This window comes from Cetorhinus maximus, unplaced genomic scaffold, assembly GCF_964194155.1.
Source record: "Cetorhinus maximus unplaced genomic scaffold, sCetMax3.hap1.1 HAP1_SCAFFOLD_254, whole genome shotgun sequence".
NCBI lineage: Eukaryota > Metazoa > Chordata > Chondrichthyes > Lamniformes > Cetorhinidae > Cetorhinus > Cetorhinus maximus.
Window position 1 is genome coordinate 202,754 of NW_027596215.1, and position 8,269 is coordinate 211,022.

The window sequence follows — 8,269 nt, forward strand, 5'->3', positions numbered from 1 at the left end:
GAAGTAAACTTAGTTTTGAGATGTTGCCCTGTCCTCAGGATGATGCAAGTGAAGCTTGGAATTGGAACTGAATTGCGAATGAGAAGTAAAACGAGCACAGTTTTTACGAATTATGAGCGGTTCTTTAGCGAGAAATGACCGAGTGCCTGTTGGATTTTAAATTTGGTAGTAAAAGCCGGGGAAGTTGCAAGTGCAGGAAACTAAAAGATATTTCCATCTGGCTCTCAATCAGGGCTTTAGGCGATTGGAGCAAGTTGCGGAACCAGTAAATGGGAGAACAAATAACAGGCCGACTGCCCTCGGTGATTTACAAACCTATCCCAGTAACAGTCATACAGCAAAGCTACTAAACCGTGGGGAGAGCTCACAGTAATTTTGGGTTGGGTTTGCCCTCTGCTGGGTGTCTTCGTCACTAGAATGTCTGAGAGAGATTGGAATTACGACAAGTTAGACGGGAAAACATTGGCTTCTCAGGGACCTAGTTTATCCGTCGGTTACAAGTCGCTCAGCAATGAAGTAGACTTTGCGCGGTTCAGTATTTTACTTCGTTCCGGGCATGTTTGAGCATAATTAACAACACATTAGGAGTATATTGTGCTGCTTTTTTAAAAGATATCTCGAAGCAGCAAATGTTTTTTTGGCCTCGCCAGCAGCTGACTGACTGTTGAGAAATTTGATAATGGATAGACTTTGCTGACAGATGCAATATTTGCGTGAAATTGTTGTGAAGCGAGTTATTGTTGTCGTGTAGAGAGCTGTTGATAGCTTCAATGCAATCACTTTATGGTAGGCTAGTATGATTGGTTGCACTGACACTTGCAAATTGTCTCTAAGTAATTTGCCTGCAGCATTGCAGCGAACGGCAGGCATGGGCACAGTTAACAGCGATGTCACTGCTCGTCTGCAAGTGTTTCTCTGTACAGGAGAAAATATTTGTTGCCATGATGCTGACCGGTTTATTGCACAGAAGTGTGAAAAAGGACAGATTTGTCAGGACAAGAGGCAGAAATTTTCCAAAGGCAAGAAGTGTGGAAGAGAAAAAGGCTCAACCTGCGATGCGACAGGAGAACACGGTCCTATTCGAAATCCCATTCCGATGTGACAGTATAGGAATTACAACTGAACCTCGAACCATGGAACAGCAGAAGGACTGCAACTGAACTGGAATAGGGACAGAATTACCACACATCTCCCATGTCCCATTGTTCAATGGGGATCGAACCCGTGAGCTTTAACGCTATTAGCATCATCCTCTAACCATTGGAGCTAACCGATAAAAAACAGAGAGTGCTGGAAAAACTGAGCAGGTCTGACAACATCTGTGGAGGGAAAGACAGAGTTAACATTTCGAGTCCGTATTACTCTGAAGAGATTTTTCCAGCATTTTTTGTTTCTGTTTCAGATTTCCAGCATCCGCAGCATTTTGCCTTTATCTCGGAGCTAACTGGTCGCCAAGCAGCACGTTTCCTAGTTTGATCAAATGCTTTTCAAATCCAGTCTAGCAGTGAGTGGAGAATTCAGCATTCTTCCTTACCTGACTGATCCCGCACAGGCTGGAACTCTCGTATTTGCCCAGTCAAAGCTTCAGGTTGCCAGGGAGCTGTATGGATATATTTGCCCCAGAGATGCTGAGCAGACCGTCGTTTGCAAGTGTTCCGTTGTGCAGTAGCAAAGCTTTGTTGTCTTGTCGCCAACAAATTTGTAGCACAGAATTGTTAAAAGGACGGATTTGTCAGAACTAGAGGCAGAAATGTTCCAGAAGGAAGAAGCATGGATGGAAAAAAACCACAGCCTGCAACGCTGCAGAAGAACTTTTCGAAACGTTCTTTCCATGTGACAGCGGAGGAATAACAACTGAACCGGGTCCGGGCTTTAATTCCTTCTAACTCGAATAAAATACGTTGGCCCGTACGGGGATCGAACCCGCGACCTTGGCGTTATTAGCACCACGCTCTAACCACCTGAGCTAACCGGCCACCTGGTGAACTCTCCCTAGTATCTGGTTTTCAAACTCAACGGGCAGTGAGTGGAGGATTCCGCAATCTTCCTCGCTGATTGATCGCGCACAGGCTGGAAATCCCGGATTTGCCCAGTTGAAAGTTCAGGTTAACAGCGAGCTGTGAGTGTATGTTTCTCCCAGAGCTGCTGAATGATCCGATCTTCACAAAGCTGTTCAGCTACAGATACCTTATCCTTCTTGTCAATGATGAAAATAATCTGCTCAAAGCAAGCCTTAAACTGCAAAATCTTCCATCAATAGGCTGGTATCTATGCAATCTCTATTCTATTTATTTCATGGGGTGTGGGCATGTCGCGCATGACCAGTGCAAGTTGCTCATTCACAATTGTCTTCGGAACGATGCTAAATTATATAAAATATATAAGCACTTCAAACACTGAAGTAAAAATAGTGTGGAAATGTTGCAGTATCTCTAGGATGTAGGAATTGAAGCGTGTGGATTTCATGGCGAATTGGAAGGAAGTTGCTCACAATCGGGCAAACTCACGGCGGGGGCTTCAACGAGAAATTACCGAGTGCCTGTTGAAATTTACATTTGATGCTATCATTCGCGGGAGTTGCAATGTCAGGGAACAGAAATATATTTCCGCCTGGCTCTCAATCGATGACTTGAGGCGATCAGAGCAAGTTGGGAAAGCGGTAAGTAACAGGCCAACTGCCGCTGTGATTGATGTATTTATCTGATTAACAGTCATACAGCAGCGCCGCTTCACAATCCGCAGAACAACAGTGTGGGGGGAGCTCAATCTTGTTTTGCCTCGGGTTTACCCTCTTCTGGCTGTCTTCATAAGGAATCGTTCGGGATTGGTTGGAATTAGACGGGGGCGGCATTGATTTCTGAGCCCAGGAGGTTATGTGTCACTAATCAACGGCGTGTAGTTATAATGCAAAGGTTTCAAATCCGTTGCACTGTTTTGCTGCAAAGATCATTGGTATTTGTTTATCGGGCTGCATGGCAGAGCCAATGGAGAACTTACATTTAAAACAGCGCCCGAGCACCGACGTGAATCCTGAAAACATCAGCGTTAAGGGTGTTGGAGAGATGGATTTGTACCAACCAGATTTCTCTCCTGAAAAAAAAGCCACATGTATATTTAGCCGCGCTTTTCATGGCACATATTAACTAAATGGAAATATATAGGGGGAATCTTCATGAAGTTTTTAGGCAACGAGAAAACTGGCTGTGTTTGATAGTGTGGAGGTTTGATAGCAGGGAGTTATCAATTGACTGGTTAGATGGTCAGAAAAATGCCAAATGGAATTCAAACCAGGGGAGAGCGATGTAATGCAGCTGGGGAACTCAAACAGGTCGCAGGGAATACACAATTAATGAAGAGAGTATTGGGAGGTTTAGAGGAAGTGATGGACATTGGAGCGAATCTCCACAGATTCCCGAATGTTACATGAAAGGCCGATGAGGTGTTTAAGATGTCAAGTAGAATCATTTCGTTTATTAGACGAGGTTTAAATATACTTGCAGGGAGGTTATGGTGGAGCTGTATGAATCATTAGTTAGGCCACAATTTGAGAACTGTGTGCAGTCCTGCTCACCTCATGGAAATTACCAAATTACAAATCGATGGTGGAGTTCCGGCATGTTGAACGTGGATAGCCGGTGGTATCTGCTGCTAAAAATGGGAGCCAACGTTAGATAAAACTCGCCATCCCAGATTCAGCAGTGACCCTCATCAATATTCCATAACCCGAGCTCTGACCGGAGGGATATATAAACTTTGAACGCATCCACACAATTTAATTTTGAAGCCCGCTCAACTGAACAACACAGCAGAATCTTCTATGTATCTATTGCATTTCACAAACTCCCCACCCCTCTCCTTGCCAATGTGCTTGAAAGGAGCGTTATATATCAACATTTAAAACGAAGTTTCACAAGGAGGTATTTAGGAAAATGACGAACTATCTGGCCAAATGGGTAGATTTGAACGAGTGTTTGAAAGAAGAGAGAGGTAAAGGGGGTCAGAGCTTAAGGGAGGGAATTCCAGATGTCACGAACGCACAATAATTCTCGTAACATTATTGTGATTTATTGTAAAGGTAGGTAATAGTGGGATTTGATTAGTTTCTCTGAGTGTGTGTGCGATGTAATTGAATTGGAAACAGCTGGTCTGGAGTCTTTGACTCATCAACTGAATCTAGGTTTGAAATGCTAAATGGGAAAACATGGCTGAAGTCTTAGAATGTGAGGTGAGCAGAATTTGCAGTTTTAGGTATATCACAGTAGTTTTAATTTCAAAGAGATGGTTGGATGATACACCTAGCCGGAGAAGGCAAGCAATCAGCATGTTTATTTTCCCAAATGTTCCTGATAATATTAGCACTATGATTAGCAATATGATTCATATTATGAGAAAGGTAAGTTTCAAAGACATATGGGAACAATGAGGTTTACATTAAAAAAGACAAACATTTATAAAGGTGAATGATGGCAGGGAAGGCATTCTAAGGTCGACGGGAAGTGCAAAAAGCCTTCAGCATTTGTGCATTAAGCCTGCTGTCTACACAGACCGAAGCTTGGAATAGCCACTTTGAATACTTCTGCCCAGGGTATTGTGTCGACTTGCTGGGGTCTGTTTAAATATATTTGTTTTTACTGTTTCCTTAACGGGAGTGTAAGTGGAAGCGAGGTTAATTAGGGGTTTTAGGAGTTAATATAGTAGTAATTTATAGACTTGTGCTGTGCTTGAAATCCTCTTACATGTATTACATGTTCGGCACACAACATCAGACAATTACCTGTAACCATTCGGTCATCACCTTCACGTCTTCAGCCATTTTCTAATCTCCCGGTCAACGCAGAAATTAAAGACGTGATTCATCAAATCCTGCAGCTCAGAAGGAGGCCTGTCGGCCCATCTACTCTGTGCCCGTTCTTGAAAAGAACTGTCAATTTTGTTCCACAATCAAGCTTCCCACGTCACTCTGTAAATTAGTTCCCTTTAAATTCAGATTGAATCTGATTCCACCAACCTTTCAGACAGTAAAACAATGCAGCGTGATTGCTGGGAATATTAAAAAATAATCCTGGGAATACTCAACCCGTCAGGGAGCACCTGTGGATGCAACAGAGTGAACTGTTCAGGTCGATGACTTTTCATCAGAAGTGAAGAAAGATAAAAATATATTAAATGTGAATCCTGTGGAGAGGAAGAAGGGGCGGGATGTACAAAGTGAATGTCTGTGAGGGTGGAGGGAAGGAGGGAAAAGGTTTCTTGATGTAAAATCCATAGAGAGTTGTAATGGGCATGGAAATGAAACAAAGGATATGTCCAAGTGGGGCTGTGAATGGCTGCATTGCAACCGTCCGAAAGTAACATGAAGGAATAAAGATAGAAACGCGACAAAACTAAATCAGTAAAACCCAGCAAGACTTCAACTGGTGGCAGACGTTATGAAGTTTACATCAACGTAACAAAGCCCGAAAAAAGCATTTGGGTTTACGTGCCAATATTAAGAAGCCCGAATGGACCAATATTACCTTTGGAGGTGTTTACTTAAGGAAGCACTTTGATTTATTCCGGGTTTAGCAGAGCAAGGGAAGATGTTGACTGATCTATGTTACCGCACGTTATGCAGGAAAGAGTGAGGAGGGGTGCATGGTGAATCTTTTTAATCAATGCTCTCGGGCTTGCAGATAGATTTAGACACCTACACTTAGTGCTTCACACTATTTAAACGTTACTCCGAATGAGCTGTCTTGATTTCAAGGGGATGGTATTACACTTTCCCACATCAAACACCATTAAAAATCATTTACCCACTCGTGAAATCCATCCCTGTGACTTTAGAGCTTCCCCCTTCAATTTCTGCAACTTAATAGCTTCCTGAAATGAATACACTCTTCAAACCTTTGAAGGTCTAATGCACAGACCAGGATAACAACAATCATCACATCTCACGCCACTGGTTAGGAGCGAATAGTTGATGCAAGTTGGAAGGTTTGTGAAATGAAGCCAAAGTGACGCTGCCGGTCTGTCTGTGAGGGAAACGCGTTGTAGGGGTGAAATACAAAGAAGGGAATGGAAAAAAATAGACGATGTAATAACTCTAGTTAGACAGTGAAGGCTGTTGTGGGAAACATGCTCAATGGAGGCCGGATAGCCGAGTCGGTACAGCATCAGACATTTAATCTGAAGGTCCATGGCTCCAGTCCTTATCCAATTGCATCCTTTTGGAACAAAGGGTACAGTCCCATTGAAATGTTGGGAAAAAAGAGCAAAGTATGCTGAATTATTCAAGAGAACAGAAGAGAGGTATAAGTTTCTTCGATTTGCAACAAAAAAAAACTTTCTTCTCGAAATTGTGGCGTTCTCGATGATTTTTAGGAATTATTTGCAGATTTCCAGCTACTCTAAGTGTGAAAGGTTCTTCCAGGCTTTTCCCTTGGCTGGCCGAGACATTATCCCTGTGAATCAGTGTCAACAATATGTTCTGATTCAACCCCATTCTTAACGCCGGTGGAAGCAGCTTCTCCCCATTTAATCTCACACTAGATTCTAACAAGTTAGAAACCTCGATCAAACCACCCTTCACTCTTCTTTTCTCAAGAGATTAGAAACAGGTAGAAGCCCTGCAAACGAAAGAAAGTTGCAGGAAACGTCGAGGGATTGACACTAGGTGATCGTCTCTTTCAGAGAAGCAGCACAGAACGGACAGGCACCTTCTGTGCTTTACCCATCCTATAATTATACAAATCTAGAATTATCAAAACTGAACTTCTAAAGTGACCTACTAAACTCCGCAATCAGCACTGCTTCCACTCCAGGGTCAATGTAATCCTGCTGCTTCCTCTGAGTAGCGTCTGGAGGAACAGGTGTATTATGTATTTCACAACTTCTCAATAATTCACGAACTTTTTGCCTGATCTCCTGCTTCAATTGCACCATCCTGAGAATCCTCAATTCGCACCTTCATGCAGCACCATCACAGATAAAGAATTCCTAATGCGTTTGCGGCCCCAGAATCATGTTCACAGCAAAATATTGGGATGCAATTCACAATATTGCATTACAAAACTCGCTTGTAGCTTTTATGCCACTCCGTCTGTTACATAGATCTGCGTAGCTGTAGATTTAAGACAGTTGTCTAACTATCTATTGGAATGAGTGGCACCTCGGATATGACAGCCTGGAAGTCCAGATCTTAAAATGATTGTTTGTGCATGTGCACTGGCGATTAGTGAGCCCTGTACCTGTAGAACGAAATCCTTTTGCTTCTCTACGGTCCCCTGTTTCTCACCACCTAGAAAATACGCCCATTGCTCACTGGATAAGCTCTTTGTGTACTCTCCACATGGTTAATGTCTGTCTCTACATCGACTGTTCAGCTGGAGGCACTAAAATCATTTGCTTCTATGTGCTTTACAAGCGTCGTACAACAGGGTAATAATTTATTGCGAATTACTTTAAACCACGTCCGAATGAAACAAAACACCGATATTGCAAAATGTACGTCATAGCTCAGATATTTGTCGGCGACACATAATTCACTAACTGAGAAACCAACGCTTTCGCCGTATAACGTTTTTGAATTAAATTTAACTCGGTTTCACTTCTTATGAAGGACACTCAGCGCAGCGCAAATACTAGCGGAAAGCAGTGAGAACTCTCCACAGTGTTGTCTTCTCTTCTGTCAAGCGGTGCTGCCACAAGCTGGCACTGAGATCAACGCATAAATGACAACTGCAGTTGGATTATTTTTCTTTCTGGTTAGTTGTTACCATATTTGCTATAAACACAACAAATCTCTGAATGAAAGCCAGGTAGAAAGATCTTCCAGTTCCCTCTCCTTGCAACTCCGCCGAATGCTGGGAGTGAATTGAAAATTCACCGCACAGTGACCCACTTGATTTTGCGCTGAATCGCCGGTCAGTAATTTAAATAATTTCCCGACATGCGCTGCCAACTTCAAGACATTTCTCCAGCCTCCTCGGCTCCTGCATCTCATTTAGCATTGACTAGTGTACCTTATATCGCCATTCCTCGCTCTCCCTGAAAAAATGTAAAACTTCACTCTTCTCCGCGTTAAATTTCACTTCATGCCATCTGTTCCATCAGCCTGCCGCTGTCCTCTGGAAGTTTATCATTATCCTCCCCTGAATTTTACAACACTTCTGAGTTTTGTGTCATCCACAAGTTTTGAAATGGTGCCCTACACGTCGACGCCTCGGTCCTATGTTGAAGAAAAACAGCATTGATGACTCTGCTGATGGCTGGAGAATCCCATTATATA

The 8,269-nt window shown here is 42.9% G+C and overlaps 1 non-coding gene across 1 annotated transcript; it reads right to left on the reverse strand.

The window, feature by feature from the left end:
- Window positions 1-1,902: 1,902 nt before the first annotated feature.
- Window positions 1,903-1,976, reverse strand: trnai-aau (transfer RNA isoleucine (anticodon AAU)). The gene has a single exon. It is a non-coding gene; the product is annotated as a tRNA-Ile (tRNA).
- Window positions 1,977-8,269: the final 6,293 nt, after the last annotated feature.